The 16,847-nt window shown below is 39.1% G+C and overlaps 1 non-coding gene across 1 annotated transcript; it reads right to left on the bottom strand.

Annotated features, from left to right (window-relative positions):
• Nucleotides 1-2,964: 2,964 nt before the first annotated feature.
• LOC112752317 (small nucleolar RNA R71) lies at nucleotides 2,965-3,072 on the bottom strand. The gene has a single exon (XR_003176760.1). It is a non-coding gene; the product is annotated as a small nucleolar RNA R71 (small nucleolar RNA).
• Nucleotides 3,073-16,847: the final 13,775 nt, after the last annotated feature.

Genomic DNA, 16,847 nt, shown 5'->3' with positions numbered 1-16,847 from the left:
CCATATTCACTGAGAGGATAGGATGTAACCATTGACAAGGGTGATGCCTCCAGACGATTAGCCGTGCCGTGACAGGGCATTTGGATCATTTTCCCGAGAGAAGACCGAAAGTAGCCATTGACAATGGTGATGCATTACATAAAGCCAGCCATGGAAAGGAGTAAGACTGATTGGATGAAGATAGCAGGAAAGCAGAGGTTCAGAGGAACGAAAGCATCTCTATTCGCTTATCTGAAATTCTCACCAATGATTTACATAAGTATTTCTATCACTATTTTATTAATTATTTTTGAAAACCCCATTACTATTTTATATCCGCCTGACTGAGATTTACAAGGTGACCATAGCTTGCTTCATACCAACAATCTCCGTGGGATTCGACCCTTACTCACGTATGGTATTACTTGGACGACCCAGTGCACTTGCTGGTTAGTTGTGCGAAGTTGTGAACCATGGTATTGGCATCATGTTTTTGGCGCCATTACCAGGGAAAGAAAGAGCGATGAATTTTACATAATCAAAGTGTAATCACAATTTCTGCGCACCAAGTTTTTGGCGCCGTTGCCGGGGATTGTTCGAGTTTGGACAACTAACGGTTCATCTTGTTGCTCAGATTAGGTAATTTTCTTTTTGTTTTGTTTTCAAAAATTTTTCAAAAATTTCTCCTTTGTTTTCGAAAAAATCTTAAAAAAAAAAAGTTTTCAAAAATATAATAAAAATGTTTTCAAAAATATATTTTTCTTCAGAATTTTTAAGAATGAATTCTAGTGTTTCATGAAGCATGTAAAGCCATGTCTAAATTCATTTGGACTGAGGCTTCTAATTTGTTATCAAGAGCAAGCTAGTTGTTGCTAATCCACCTGCTACTGTTCCTGATTTACATACTAAAGCTTGGCTGGCTATTAAGCCATGCCTGACCCTTTGATTGGAGCTTTAGACTAAAGAGCATAAAGATTCCTGGAATTCATATTAAAGATTTTGGAATCCTTATTTTTCTTTTTCAAAATGATTTTCGAAAAAAATTAAAAGAAAATACAAAAAATCATAAGATCATAAAAATGAAAAAAATATTTTTGTGTTTGAGTCTTGAGTCATGTTATAAGTTTGGTGTCAATTGCATGTTCATCTTGCATTTTTCGAACATTTTCATGCATTCATAGTGTTCTTCATGATCTTCAAGTTGTTCTTGGTAAGTCTTCTTGTTTGATCTTTGCATTTGCATGTTTTGTGTCTTTTCTTGTTTTTCATATGCATTCTTGAATTCTTAGTGTTTAAGCATTAAAGAATTCTAAGTTTGGTGTCTTGCATGTTTTCTTTGCATTAAAAATTTTTCAAAAATATGTTCTTGATGTTCATCTTGATCTTCATAGTGTTCTTGGTGTTCATCTTGACATTCATAGCATTCTTGCATGCATCACATGTTTTGATCTAAAATTCTCATGCATTGCATCATTTTCTTGTTTTTCTCTCTCATCATAAAAATTCAAAAATCAAAAAAATATCTTTCTCTCTTTTCTCTCATATTTTCGAAAATTAGATTTGACTTTTTCAAAAAAAATTTTAAAATCTAGTTGTTTTTATGAGTCAAATCAAATTTTCAATTTAAAAATCTAATCTTTTTCAAATCTTTTTCAAAAATCAAATCTTTTTCAATTTTCTTAGTTATTTTCGAAAATTATAAAAATGTTTCTCAAAAATCTTTTTCTTAATTTTATCTCATAATTTTCGAAAATAACATCATCAATTATTGTTTTGATTCAAAAATTTTAAGTTTGTTACTTGCTTGTTAAGAAAGATTCAAACTTTAAGTTCTAGAATCATATCTCATGATTTCTTGTGAATCAAGTCATTAATTGTGATTTAAAAAAAAAAATCAAACCTTTTTCAAAACCAATTTCAATCATATCTTTTCAAAAATATCTTCTTATCTTATCTTTTTCAAAAATATGATTTCAAAATATCTTTTCTAACTTCCTAACTTCATATCTTTTCAAAATTTGTTTCAACTAACTAACTAACTTTTTTTTGTTTCTTATCTTTTTCAAAACCACCTAACTAACTCTCTCTCTCTCTAATTTTCGAAAACATCTTCCCTCTTTTTCAAAATTTCTTTTTAATTAACTAATTATTTTAATTTTTTATTTGAATTTTCAAAAAAAAAAAGTACTAACCTTTTTCAAAAATTATTTTTCGAAAATTACTAACTCTTTTTCAAAAATTATTTTCGAAAATCCTCTCCCTCTCTCATCTTATTCTATTTATTTATTCATCTACTAACATCTCTTCCTCACTTCACTAACCAAATTCGAACCCCCTCTTCTATCTGTGTTCGAGTTTTTCTTCTTTTCTTCTTCTACTAACAATAAGGAACCTCTTTACTGTGACATAGAGGATTCCTCTTCTTTTTTTTTTTCTCTTCTCTTTCTTATGAGCAGGGACAAAGAAAAAAGCATTCTTGTTGAAGCTGATCCAGAACCTGAAAGGACTCTGAAGAGAAAACTAAGAGAAGCTAAATTACAACAATCCAGAGACAACCTTATTGAAAATTTCGAACAAGTAAAGGAGATGGCAGCCGAACCCAACAACAATAATGCAAGGAGAATGCTTGGTGACTTTACTGCACCTAATTCCAATTTACATGGAAGGAGCATCTCCATTCCTGCCATTGGAGCAAACAATTTTGAGCTGAAACCTCAATTAGTTTCTCTGATGCAGCAGAACTGCAAGTTTCATGGACTTCCATCTGAAGATCCTTTTCAGTTCTTAACTGAATTCTTGTAGATATGTGATACTGTAAAGACTAATGGAGTAGATCCTGAAGTCTACAGGCTCATGCTTTTCCCTTTTGCTGTAAGAGACAGAGCTAGAGTGTGGTTGGACTCTCAACCCAAAGATAGCCTGAACTCTTGGGATAAGCTGGTCACGGCTTTCTTAGCCAAGTTCTTTCCTCCTCAAAAGCTGAGCAAGCTTAGAGTGGATGTTCAAACTTTCAAACAAAAAGATGGTGAATCCCTCTATGAAGCTTGGGAAAGATACAAACAGTTGACCAAAAAGTGTCCCTCTGACATGCTTTCAGAATGGACCATCCTGGATATATTCTATGATGGTTTATCTGAGCTATCAAAGATGTCATTGGATACTTCTGCAGGTGGGTCCATTCACCTAAAGAAAACACCTGCAGAAGCTCAAGAACTCATTGACATGGTTGCTAACAACCAGTTCATGTACACTTCTGAGAGGAATCCTATGAGCAATGGGACGCCTATGAAGAAGGGAGTTCTTGAAATAGATACTCTGAATGCCATATTGGCTCAGAATAAAATATTGACTCAGCAAGTCAATATGATTTCTCAGAGTCTGAATGGAATGCAAGCTGCATCCAACAGTACTCAAGAGGCATCTTCTGAAGAAGAAGCTTATGATCCTGAGAACCCTGCAATAGCAGAGGTGAATTACTTAGGTGAACCTTATGGAAACACCTATAATCCATCATGGAGAAATCATCCAAATCTCTCATGGAAGGATCAAAGACCTCAACAAGGCTTTAATAATGGTGGAAGAAACAGGTTTAACAATAATAAACCTTTTCCATCATCCACTCAGCAACAGACAAAGAATTCTGAACAAAATAATTCTAATTTAGCAAACTTAGTCTCTGATCTATCTAAGGCCACTGTGAGTTTCATGAATGAAACAAGGTCTTCCATTAGAAATTTGGAAGCACAAGTGGGCTAGCTGAGTAAAAGGATCACTGAAATCCCTCATAGTACTCTCCCAAGCAATACAGAAGAGAATCCAAAAGGAGAGTGCAAGGCCATTGACATAAGCACCAAGGCCGAACCTGTAAGGGAAGGAGAGGACGTGAATCCCAAGGAGGAAGACCTCCTGGGACGTCCAGTGATCAATAAGGAGCTTCTCTCTGAGGAACCTAAGGAATCTGAGACTCATCTAGAGACCATAGAGATTCCATTGAACCTCCTTATGCCATTCATGAGCTCTGATGAGTATTCCTCTTCTGAAGAGAATGAGGATGTTACTGAAGAGCAAGCTGCCAAGTTCCTTGGTGCAATCATGAAGCTAAATGCCAAATTATTTGGTATTGAGACTTGGGAAGATGAACCTCCCTTGTTCACCAATGAACTAAGTGATCTGGATCAACTGACATTGCCTCAGAAGAGACAGGATCCTGGAAAGTTCATAATACCTTGTACCATAGGCACCATGATCTTCAAGGCTCTGTGTGACCTTGGTTCAGGGATAAACCTCATGCCCCTCTCTGTAATAGAGAAACTGGGAATCTATGGGGTGCAAGCTGCTAAAATCTCATTAGAGATGGCAGACAATTCAAGAAAACAGGCTTATGGACAAGTAGATGACGTGTTAGTAAAGGTTGAAGGCCTTTACATCCCTGCTGATTTCATAGTCATGGATACTGGAAAGGAAGAGGATGAATCCATCATCCTAGGAAGACCTTTCCTAGCCACAGCAAGAGCTGTGATTGATGTGGACAGAGGAGAATTGATCCTTCAATTAAATAAGGACAACCTTGTGTTTACAACTCAAGGATCTCTCTCTGCATCCATGGAGAGGAAGCATAAAGAGCTTCTCTCAAAGCAGAGTCAAACAAAGCCCCCACAGTCAAACTCTAAGTTTGGTGTTGGGAGGCCACAACCAAACTCTAAGTTTGGTGTTGAACTCCCATATCCAAACTCTAAGTTTGGTGTTGGAGAGTCTCAACAATGCTCTGAACATCTGTGAGGCTCCATGAGAGCCCACTGTCAAGCTATTGACATTAAAGAAGCGCTTATTGGGAGGCAACCCAATTTTTATTTATCTAACTATATTTTTCTTAGTTATATGTCTTTATAGGTTCATGATCATGAGGAGTCACAAAATAAACATAAAAATTGAAAATGGAATAAAAAACAGCAGAAGAAAAATCACACCCTGGAGGAAGCATCTGCCTGGCGTTCAACGCCAGAACAGAGCATGGTTCTGGTGCTAAACGCCCAAAATGGGCAGTATCCTGGCGCTGAACGCCCAGAACAAGCATGGTTCTGGCGTTCAACGCCAGAAATGGGCAACAAATTGGTGTTGAATGCCCAAAATGGGCACCAACCTGGCGCTGAACGCGCAGAGTTGTGTGCAAGGGCATTTTACATGCCTAATTTGGTGCAAGGTTGTAATTCCTTGAACACCTCAGGATCTGTGGACCCCACAGGATCATCTCAGGATCTGTGAATCTCACAGGATCCCCACCCACCTCACCCTCTCTCTCCATTCATGGTCATCCCTTCTGTTTTCCATTCACCATTCACATCCATACACACATCCCTCTATCTCCTCCATCTTTTCTTCTTCTTCATCTATTCTTTCTTCTCTTGCTCGAGGGCGAGCAATATTCTAAGTTTGGTGTGGTAAAAGCATAAGCTTTTTGTTTTTCCATTACTATTAATGGCACCTAAGGCCAGAGAAACCTCAAGAAAGAGGAAAGGGAAGACAAATGCTTCCACCTCTGAGCCATGGGAGATGGAAAGATTCATCTCACAAGCCCATCACTAAGAAAAGGATGGAGCAAACAAGAGAGCACATTCATGAATCTCAACAGGCACATGAAGAAGCTCATCATCAAGAAATCCCTGAGATACATCAAGGAATGAACTTGCCTCCACAGAATTTTTGGGAACAAATCAACACCTCCCTAGGAGAATTAAGTTCCAACATGGGACAATTAAGGGTGGAACATCAAGAACACTCCATCATCCTTCATGAAATTAGAGAATATCAAAAAGGAATGAGGGAGGAGCAACAAAGACAAGGAAGAGACATAGAAGAGACAAGGAAGAGACAAGGAAGAGACAAGGAAGGACATCATTGGTTCCTAAAGAAAGAAACGCACCCATCACTAAGGTGGACTCATTCCTTGTTCTTACTTTCTCTGTTTTTCGTTTTCTATGTTAAGTGCTTATCCATGTTTGTGTCTTCATTACATGATCATTAGTAGTTAGTAACTATGTCTTAAAGTTATGAATGTCCTATGAATCCATCACCTCTCTTAAATGAAAAATGTTTTAATTCAAAAGAACAAGAAGTACATGAGTTTCAAATTTATCCTTGAACTTAGCTTAATTATATTGATGTGGTGACAATGCTTCTTGTTCTCTGAATGTATGCTTGAACAGTGCATATGTCTTTTGAAGTTGTTGTTTAAGAATGTTAAATATGTTGGCTCTTGAAAGAATGATGACAAGGAGAAATGTTATTTGATAATCTGAAAAATCATAAAAATGATTCTTGAAGCAAGAAAAAGCAGCAAAGAACAAAGCTTGCAGGAAAAAAAATATAGGCGAAAAAAAATAGAAAGAAAAAGAAAGAGGCAAGAGCAAAAAGCCAATAACCCTTAAAACCAAAGGACAAGGGCAAATAAAAAGGATCCCAAGGCTTTGAGCATCAGTGGATAGGAGGGCCTAAAGGAATAAAATCCTGGTCTAAGCGGCTAAACCAAGCTGTCCCTAACCATGTGCTTGTGGCGTGTAGGTGTCAAGTAAAAACTTGAGACTGAGCGGTTAAAGTCAAGGTCCAAAGCAAAAAAAAGAGTGTGCTTAAGAACCCTGGATACCTCTAATTGGGGACTTTAGCAAAGCTGAGTCACAATCTGAAAAGGTTCACCCAATTATGTGTCTGTGGCATTTATGTATCCGGTGGTAATACTGGAAAACAAAGTGCTTAGGGCCACGGCCAAGACTCATAAAGAAGCTGTGTTCAAGAATCATCATACTGAACTAGGAGAATCAATAACACTATCTGAACTCTGAGTTCCTATAGGTGCCAATCATTCTGAACCTCAATGGATAAAGTGAGATGCCAAAACTATTCAAGAGGCAAAAAGCTACAAGTCCCGCTCATCTGATTGAAGCTATGTTTCATTGATAGTTTGGAATTTATAGTATATTCTCTTCTTTTTATCCTATTTGATTTTCAGTTGCTTGGGGACAAGCAACAATTTAAGTTTGGTGTTGTGATGAGCGGATAATTTATACACTTTTTGGCATTGTTTTTAGTATGTTTTTAGTAGAATCTAGTTACTTTTAGGGATCTTTCATTAGTTTTTATGTTAAATTCACATTTCTGGACTTTACTATGAGTTTGTGTGTTTTTCTATGATTTCAGGTATTTTCTGGCTGAAATTGAGGGACTTGAGCAAAAATCAGATTCAGAGGTTGAAGAAGGACTGCTGATGCTGTTGGATTCTGACCTCCCTACACTCAAAGTGGATTTTATGGAGCTACAGAACTCGAAATGGCACGCTTCCAAATGAGTTGGAAAGTAGACATCCAGGGCTTTCCAGCCATGTATAATAGTCCATTCTTTGCCCAAGTTTAGACGACGCAAACTGGCGTTCAACGACAGTTCTCTGCCCAATTCTGGCGTCCAGCGCCAGAAACAAGTTGCAAAGTGGAGTTCAACGCCCAAACTGGCACCAAAACTGGCGTTCAACTCCAGGAATGACCTCTACACGTGTAACACTCAAGCTCAGCCCAAGCACACACCAAGTGGGCCCCGGAAGTGGATTTATGCATCAATTACTTACTTCTGTAAACCCTAGTGGCTAGTTTATTATAAATAGGACCTTTTACTATTGTATTAGACATCTTTGGACGCCTGGTTCTTAGATCAGAGGGGCTGGCCATTCGGCCATGCCTGGACCTTTCACTTATGTATTTTTAATGGTAGAGCTTCTACACTCCATAGATTAAGGTGTGGAGCTCTGCTGTTCCTCAAAGATTAATGCAAAGTACTACTATTTTCTATTCAACTCATCTTATTTCGCTTCTAAGATATTCATTCGCACTTCAACCTAAATGTGATGAACGTGACAATCATCATCATTCCCTATGAACGCATGCCTGACAACCACTTCCATTCTACATTAGATTGAATGAGTATCTCTTAGATCTCTTAATCAGAATCTTCGTGGTGTAAGCTAGAATGATGGCGGCATTCAAGAGAATCCGGAAAGGCTAAACCTTTTCTGTGGTATTCCGAGTAGGATTCAATGAATGACTGTGACGAGCTTCAAACTCGCGATTGCTGGGCGTAGTGACAGACGCAAAAGGATAGTAAATCCTATTCCAGCATGATCGGGAACCGACAGATGAATAGCCGTGCCGTGACAGGGTGCGTTGACCATATTCACTGAGAGGATAGGATGTAACCATTGACAAGGGTGATGCCTCCAGACGATTAGCCGTGCCATGACAGGGCATTTGGATCATTTTCCCGAGAGAAGACCGAAAGTAGCCATTGACAATGGTGATGCATTACATAAAGCCAGCCATGGAAAGGAGTAAGACTGATTGGATGGAGATAGCAGGAAAGCAGAGGTTCAGAGGAACGAAAGCATCTCTATTCGCTTATCTGAAATTCTCACCAATGATTTACATAAGTATTTCTATCACTATTTTATTAATTATTTTCGAAAACCCCATTACTATTTTATATCCGCCTGACTGAGATTTACAAGGTGACCATAGCTTGCTTCATACCAACAATCTCCGTGGGATTCGACCCTTACTCACGTAAGGTATTACTTGGACGACCCAGTGCACTTGCTGGTTAGTTGTGCGAAGTTGTGAACCATGGTATTGGCATCATGTTTTTGGCGCCATTACCAGGGAAAGAAAGAGCGATGAATTTTACATAATCAAAGTGTAATCACAATTTCTGCGCACCAATCCTATTCCAACATGAGTGGGAATCGACAGATGATTAGCCCTGCGGTGACAGCGCATTTGGACCATTTTCACTGAGAAGACGGATGGTAGCCATTGACAACGGTGATCCCCTAACATACAGCTTGCCATGGAAAGGAGTATGAATGATTGGATGAAGGCAATAGGAAAGCAGAAATTCAGAAAGAACAAAGCATCTCCATACGCTTATCTGAAATTCCTACCAATGAATTGCATAAGTATCTCTATCCTATTTTATGTTTTATTTATCTTTTAATTATCAAATCTCCATAACCATTTGAATCCGCCTGACTGAGATTTACAAGATGACCATAGCTTTCTACAAGCCGACAATCTCCGTGGGATCGACCCTTACTCACGTAAGGTATTACTTGGACGACCCAGTGCACTTGCTGGTCAGCTGCACGGAGTTGTGTGAAAAGTGTGCGATCACTATTTCGTGTACCAGCAGACAAGACCATGAAGAAGCCATATGGCTTAGTGGAGGATGTCTTGGTTAAAGTTGAAAACCACTACATCCCTGCAAACTTCATTTTCTTGGACATAGGAAAGGATGAGGATGACTGTGTCATCCTTGGAAGACCTTTCATAGACACAGCCAATGCTATAAATGATGTGGCTAAAGCAGAACTAACCCTAAAGATAGGAGGACCACATCTTATTCAAGATGCCTCATCCCAATTCTCCCTTTAAAAGAGAGATAACAGTGCAACACTTAGTGTGTCAACCCTCTCTTTCTGTGCAAAGCTCTTCAGAGCCCCAAAGGTACTAAAAAAAAAGTACCTAAAGGCTGGAAGGACAAGAAAGTCCTAACTGAAGGCCTCTCACCTGGCATGAGAGTTGTCTTCACTAAGAATCCAGTCCTACCACATACAGTGAGTCGTGTCTTATCTCTAGAGCATGTGGAGCTCATTCATGAGAGGACAGGCAGAAAATTCACTGTAAGGGGCAAAAATCTGAGCCCTTACTCACCTCCTTAAGGAGCTGAAGGTCAAGCTAGTGACTTTAAAAGAGCGCTTGTTGGAAGGCAACCCAACTTTTACTCAACCATTTATTTTCTTTTTGTTTTCCTTTCAGTTGTCAGAGTCATGATCATGTGCATCAGTCAAGAGACAGATTTCACAGTAGTGAAAATAGAACACTCCAAGTGCAATGTTAAAGTTGAACACCAGCGAGGAAGCCCTCCTAGGCATTCAACACCCTAAGAGGGGAGCATTGTTAAAGTTGAAGGCCAGCCAGGGAGCAGCCCCCGGACGTTTAAACGCCAATGCAGAGAAGCAGGGAATCTAGAATTCCCTAGCATCTCAGGGCCAAGAGGTCCACAGAAGCTCCACCTACCCCCACCTTCTTCTACTCTACTTTGCTCGAGGGCGAGAAAAACTCTTAACTTTGGTGTTGCAAAAGCTTTGCTTTGTGATTTCTACCATTCTTAAGTATAAAAGAAGAGGATGGAGCAAACTAGAGAGTGATAAACCACTATTTTATGGTTTATCTTGTGCTAATTTGAGTGGTTTTCATCAATTCTTTGCTCACTTACTCATATAATTTGCATGGTTTTACAAATCCTTTCTAATTCTGTGATATAGTTGAAAACATGTTTTATGGGCCTTTAAACTGTCAATTTTAATTATCTTTTATTACCATTCAATGCTGTGATCTGTATGTTGAGTATTTTCAGGCTTTATAGGGCAAGAATGACTTAGAGGATGGAAAGAAAATATGCAAAAGTGAAAGGAACGCAAGAAAATAAAGTTTTGAGAAGTTGGAAGCGACGCGCACACGTGGATTTCGCGTATGCGTGCCTAGTGCAGAAGACGAGCGACACGTACGCGTGACTGACGCGTACGCGTGACAAAGAATTTCGCCAAATGACACGCACACGTGACCTACGCGTACGCGTGACATGCGCCACGTGCAGAAACTTACAGAGAGCGCTGGGGTGATTTCTGGGCTCCTTTATTGCCCAATTCCAATCCCGAGAACACAGAATAGAAGCTGCAGAATGGGGGATTCATCGAGACACTAATCATTATTCACAGTTTTAGGTTTTAGATGTAGTTTTCTAGAGAGGTTTTAGGATTTTAGGATTAGCTTGGCTTAATTTCAGATTTCTACTTAGTTTAATTTAGTTTTCTTCTACTCTTGTTAGTTCTAGAACTTTAGTTTATCTAATTCTCTTGTTGATTTATTTATTTGCCCAAATTTGATTTATGAATCCTAATGTTAGATTTAATTTTCTATGATTAATGCAATTTGAGGTATTTCAGATTTGTGATTGCTTTCTTCTTTTGTTATTATTGATGCTTACAATTGTTGGTTTTAGATTTTACATTCCCTATCGCTTTTCTATGTTTTTATGTTATGCCTTCCAAGTGTTCGATAAAATCCTTGGGAGGGTTTTAAGTTAGATTTTTATATTCGTGGTTTTGGTTGAGTAATTGGAGACTCTTGAGTTATCAAACTCCTTTGTTGATTGATAATTGAAATTTGTTGGTTGATTTGGATCCCTCTAAAGCTAGTCTTTCCTTAGGAGTTGACTAGGACTTGAGGAATCAAATTGATTAGTCCACTTGACTTTTCTTCATAGTTAGAGGTTAACTAAGTGGGAGCAATGAACAATTTTCATCACAACTGATAAGGATAACTAGGATAGGACTTTTGATTCTCATAACTTGCCAAGAGTTTTCTCAATTATTAATTTATTTTTTTATCATTTACATTCCTTGTTCAACCTTTCAAAAACCCCAAAAAGATACTTTTTTATAACCAATAATGACTACACCTCCCTACAATTCCTTGAGAGGCACCCTGAGGTTTAAATACTTCGGTTTATTTTTATTGGATTTGCTTTAGTGACAAAAAAATTTTTGTATGAAAGGATTCTTTGTTGGTTTAGAAACTATACTAGCAACGAGAATTTATTGTGAATTCTTTACTAGTGAAAATCCGTTCATTAGAGAGCATGCACATTAACTTGTGCAGCTGCCTCAACAGAGACAAGGGAGTGTCATAGAAGAGACCAAGCACTATATTGGATCCTCAAGGAGGACCACTGGCCACTATCACTCAGGTGGATTCGTTCTCTTTTACTCCTTTCCTGTTATTTTTCTATTTTCTATCTGTTTATCTGTTTTCTTTTCCTAGTTGCATGATCATTTGCATTGATTTCTTAAAAAGTTGTAAAATGTTCCATATATCTCTCACCTTGCTTAAATAAATTTTTTTTGAAAAGAACTGAGAGATGCATGAATTTCAAGTTTAAAATAAGATTATTTTAATTAGTTCGATGTGGTGTCATTTTCTTTTGTTTTCTGAATGTATGAAATAAATAATGCATATTTGAAGTTGAAATTTATGAATGTTGGCTCTTGAAAGAATAAGAAAAAAGGAAAAATATTATTGATAGTCTGAAAAATATGAAAATTGATTCTTGAAGCATGAAAAAGTAGCAAAATAAAAAGCATGTTGCAAAAGAAAAAAAAATTATTATGCATGCAAAAGAAAGAAAAATTGGCAAAAAAGAAAAAAATTAAAAAGCAGAAAAATCCATGGCTTTGAGCATCAGTGGTTAAAAAGCCAGTAACCCTTTAAACCAAAAGGCAAGGGTAAAAGGACCCAAGGCTTTGAGCATCAGTGGTTAGGAGGGCCCAAAGGATTAAAATCCTGGCCTAAGCGGCTAAACCAACTATCCCTAACCATGTGCTTGTGGCGTGAAGGTGTCAAGTGAAAAGCTTGAGACTGAGCGGTTAAAGTTTTGGTCCAATACAAAAAAAAGTGTGCTTAAGAACTCTGGACACTTCTATCTGGGGACTCTAGCAAAGATGAGTCACAATCTGAAAAGGTTCACCCAGGTAAAGTGTCTGTGGCATGAATGTATCTGGTGGTAATACTGGAAAATAGAGTGTTTAGGGTCACGACCAAGACTCAGAAAGCTGTGTTCAAGAATCAAAATAAGCTTAACTAAGAAAGTCAATAATATCATGAGGATTTTGAGTTCCTAAGGATGCCAACATCTCTGAGTTTCAATGGATAGTGAGATGCCAAAACTATTCAGAAGTAAAAAGCTACTAAGTCCCACTCATCTGATTGTAACTATGCTTTATTTGAAACTTAGAAATTTATTGTATCTTAATTTTCTTTTCTTTATCCTATTGTGTTTTTATTTGCTTGGGGACAAGCAACGGTTTAAGTTTGGTGTTGTGATGAGCGGATATTTTATACGCTTTTTGACATCACTTTCATATAGTTTTTAGTAGTTTTTGTTTAGTTTTTATTAAGTTTTTATAAGTTTTAGTGTTAAAATCACATTTTTGGATTCTACTATGAGTTTGTGTTTTTGGACAATTTCATGTATTTTCTTGCTAAAATTGAGGAGCTGGAGTAGAGGCTGATTGAGAGACAGAGAAAGCACTGCAGATGCTGTCCAGATCTGACCTGCCTGCATTGAGAAGAGATTTTCTGGAGCTACAGAAGTCCAAATTGATAGCTTTTAACGGCTATGGAAAGTTGACTTCCAGAGCTTTCCCTCAACATATAATAGTTTATACTTTACTTTGGATTAAAAGGCCCAAAACCGACGTCCAACGCAAGCTTCCTGCCCCTTTCCAGACGTCCAGTGCCCAAAAAGCAAAGCCCAACGTCCAAAGGCCCAGAAAGGACCCATGGCTGGCATTCCACGCCTAAGAGACCTCAATGCACATGGATCTCATCAAAGCTCAGCCCAAACACTCATCAAGTCGGCCCCAGAAGTATATTTTAGCACTAAATAGACTGTTTTTCCCTTACTTGTCATATGTTTAGTATTTAAGGGATTAACTTTATGTAATTCAAAGTTTTTGGACCACTTTTCATCACTCTCCGATTCAAGAGAGCTCTATACACGTTTTTATCTTTGTTTTTATTTTCAATATGAGTTTCTAAACCTCCTAGGTTGAGGGGAGGAGCCTTGCTGAGTCCTATGAATTAATTAAAGTATTATTCTTCTTCTTCGATCCATGTCTGATCTATCTCTAAGATGTATATCCCGATTTTCGTCGTGAATAACAGGACAATCTGACAAATTGGCTATGTTCATCACATTAAGATGAACGTGCCTGACAAACACCCGGGTCTACTTGGGTTCGTGTGAATACTTGGCTGGAAAGCACTAGCCAACAGCTATGGATTTACATTTCACAGACGGTTTATCCACGATTTTGTTGGGGACTTCTCGAGACACCGGTTCAGCCGATCTCCGGGGAGATTAAGGTCTCCGTGGTATAGGCTAGATCCAAGAAATAGCGTTCTCTGATCTGAAAGATTCTACTTGTCTGTGGAGTTTTGAGTAGAATCGCCAAGAGAATAAATTGCTATGTGCTTCATCCTCCATTGGATTGAATACGAAGGGCCCTGGCGTTTATTCTGTAGCAGAGGAGATCAAACACTATTGGGGTGGCTTTGATTACTTACAGCCTGCCATAGAAGAATATCATTCACTAGAAAAGAAGACGGTAGTACCAGAGTTACTTTAGAAAGACAAAGCAACTCCAACTCTCAATCTAATCCTATCATCTATTCCTATCCCTAAAAACACATGCTTTACACATTCAACATAAAACCTTCTGATTTCGCCTGACAAAGACTTGTAAGACAACCATAAGCTTGCTTCAAGCCACAATCCTCGTGGGATCAACCCTGACTCCCTCAGGTATTACTTGGACGACCCAGTGCACTTGCTGGTACTGCTGCTGTTGTACGTAATAGTGTGGGTTATGCGTACAAGCGCAACCAATCGACCTCACTCTTGTGAGTTTACTACTTGATGCGACCCGGTATACTTGCCAGTAGTTTGTGTGGATACGTTTTCCATCCATCAGGGGGTCTTGTGTGGGTATAGAAGGGTGCTGGAGTGTGTTGGAGTGTGGGTTGAAGTGGGAACAGAAATTGGGTATAGAAGGAGAGGGGGACGTAGGTAACTTATTGTGGTTGTTGGGAGGCATAGGGGTAGTATCTATAGGAAGTGGGGTGATGAAGGGAGGGGTCACGGGTGTGGGGGGTCTTGGTCAAGGGATTGGGGAATGGGAATGGGGGGTCACGGGTGGGGGATAGGAATATATTGGGAAGGGGGTGTCACGGATCTGGGGGTTGGGGAATATTGGGAAGGTAATAATTGCAGGGGGTGGGGACCAAATCAGGAGATTTGGTTTGGATATATGAGATTTCTTTTAGAACTGGGCAAATCATGTGAGCTGGCGCCAAACTTGGTGCAGCCCAAGTTTGGCGCCACCCTTGTGTTTTTTTTTTATGAAAACTCACGTCAAACGCCAGGGGAGCCAAGTTTGGCGCCCCCTGGGAGAGAGTATTGCACCATACACGCTTGATGGTGGCGCCAAACTCCAATTTCCCAAGTGTGGCACCACCCCTCCAGAACGCTACCTCCAATTTGTGCGCAGCCTGTAGCACCAAACTTGGATATCCCAAGTTTGGTGCCACCATTATAGAGTGCAATTGCCAAGTTGCGTGTTGTGTCCGGCGCCAAACTTGGAAAGCCCAAGTTTGCCGCCACCTAGTCCGCAGTAAACACTTCCAGGGTGGTCAAAATTTTTTCTAAGTGTACGGGTTCCTGTTCTTAATTTTCTACATGATCAAAACACACGAAAAACAAAGAAAAAATAGTAGAAACTCAAACAAAACAAAGTTAAATAAATAAGAAACAAAGCGAAAATCAAACTGAAGGATACGAAAACATCGGGTTGCCTCTCGACAAGCGCTTTTTTAACGTCACTAGCTTGACGGTTAGTTCTGATAATTCAGCAGATGAGCGGACCTTTGGCGATCAATCTCGCCTCCAAGATAGTTCTTCAATCTCTGGCCATTAACTATAAACTTTCTGTCAGAATTCTCGTTCTGAATCTCCACATGACCATACGGTGATGCTCTAGTAACCACAAACAGTCCTGACCAACGAGATTTCAGCTTTCTGGTAAAGAGTTTGAGCCTTGAATTGAACAGAAGCACCTTCTGAATTGGCTCAAAGACTCTGATGGTAATCTTCTTGTCGTGCCATATCTTAGTTCTCTCCTTATAGAGCTTGGCATTCTCATAGGCTGAATATCTGAATTCATCAAGCTCATTCAACTAAAGCATTCTCTTTATTCCTGCAGCTTGAGCATTAAAGTTCAGAAACTTGATTGCCCAAGAAGCTTTATGCTCTAGCTCCACTGGCATGTGACAGGATTTACCATAGACCAATTGATAAGGTGATATGCGAATAGGAGTCTTGTAAGCTGTCTGGTATGCCCAAAGAGCATCATTAAGCTTCATAGACCAGTTCTTCCTTGAGATACTGACGGTCTTCTCCAGAATCCTCTTGAGTTCTCTGTTAGAGACCTCAATCTATCCACTTGTCCGAGGGTGATAGGGGGTTGCCACTTTATGACAGACTCCATACCTCTGCAGAAGTGAGTCCAGCTGTCTGTTACAGAAGTGACTTCCACCATCACTAATGAGTGTCCTTGGGACACCAAACTGGCTGAAAATATATCTCTGAAGAAAGCTCATTCCCATTTTGGCATCATTGGTGGGCAGAGCCACAGCTTCTACCCACTTGGACACATAATCAACTCCCACCAATATATAATTGTTGGAATATGAGGGTGGAAAAGGTCCCATGAAGTCAATACCCCATACATCAAACAACTCAATCTCAAGAATCCCCTGCTGTGGCATCTCATGGTTGGCAGGAAGAGTCTTAGCTCTTTCACATTTGCCACAGTTTTTCACAAATGCTCTTGAGTCCCAGAAGAGAGTCGATCAGTAAAAACTGCAGTGAAGGACTTTTATAGTTGTCCTTTCACCACCAAAGTTACCTCCATAATCAGAGCCATGACAGTGCCAAAGAATCTGCTATATTTTCTCATCTGAGACACATCTCTGGATTATACCATCTGAGCATCTTCGAAAAAGATATGGTTCCTCCCAAAAGTAGTACTTTGCATCAGTCAGTAGCTTCTTCACTTGGTGTTTACTGTACTCTTTTGGAATGAAATTCATGGCTTTGTAGTTTGCAATGTGTGCAAACCATGGAGCCTACTGAATGGTGAACAGTTGCTCATC

The sequence above is a fragment of the Arachis hypogaea genome, chromosome 15 (assembly GCF_003086295.3).
Source record: "Arachis hypogaea cultivar Tifrunner chromosome 15, arahy.Tifrunner.gnm2.J5K5, whole genome shotgun sequence".
Taxonomy (NCBI): Eukaryota; Viridiplantae; Streptophyta; class Magnoliopsida; order Fabales; family Fabaceae; genus Arachis; species Arachis hypogaea.
Note: the sequence above shows the minus strand (reverse complement) of the source record. Positions and strands in the feature narration are given on the sequence as shown.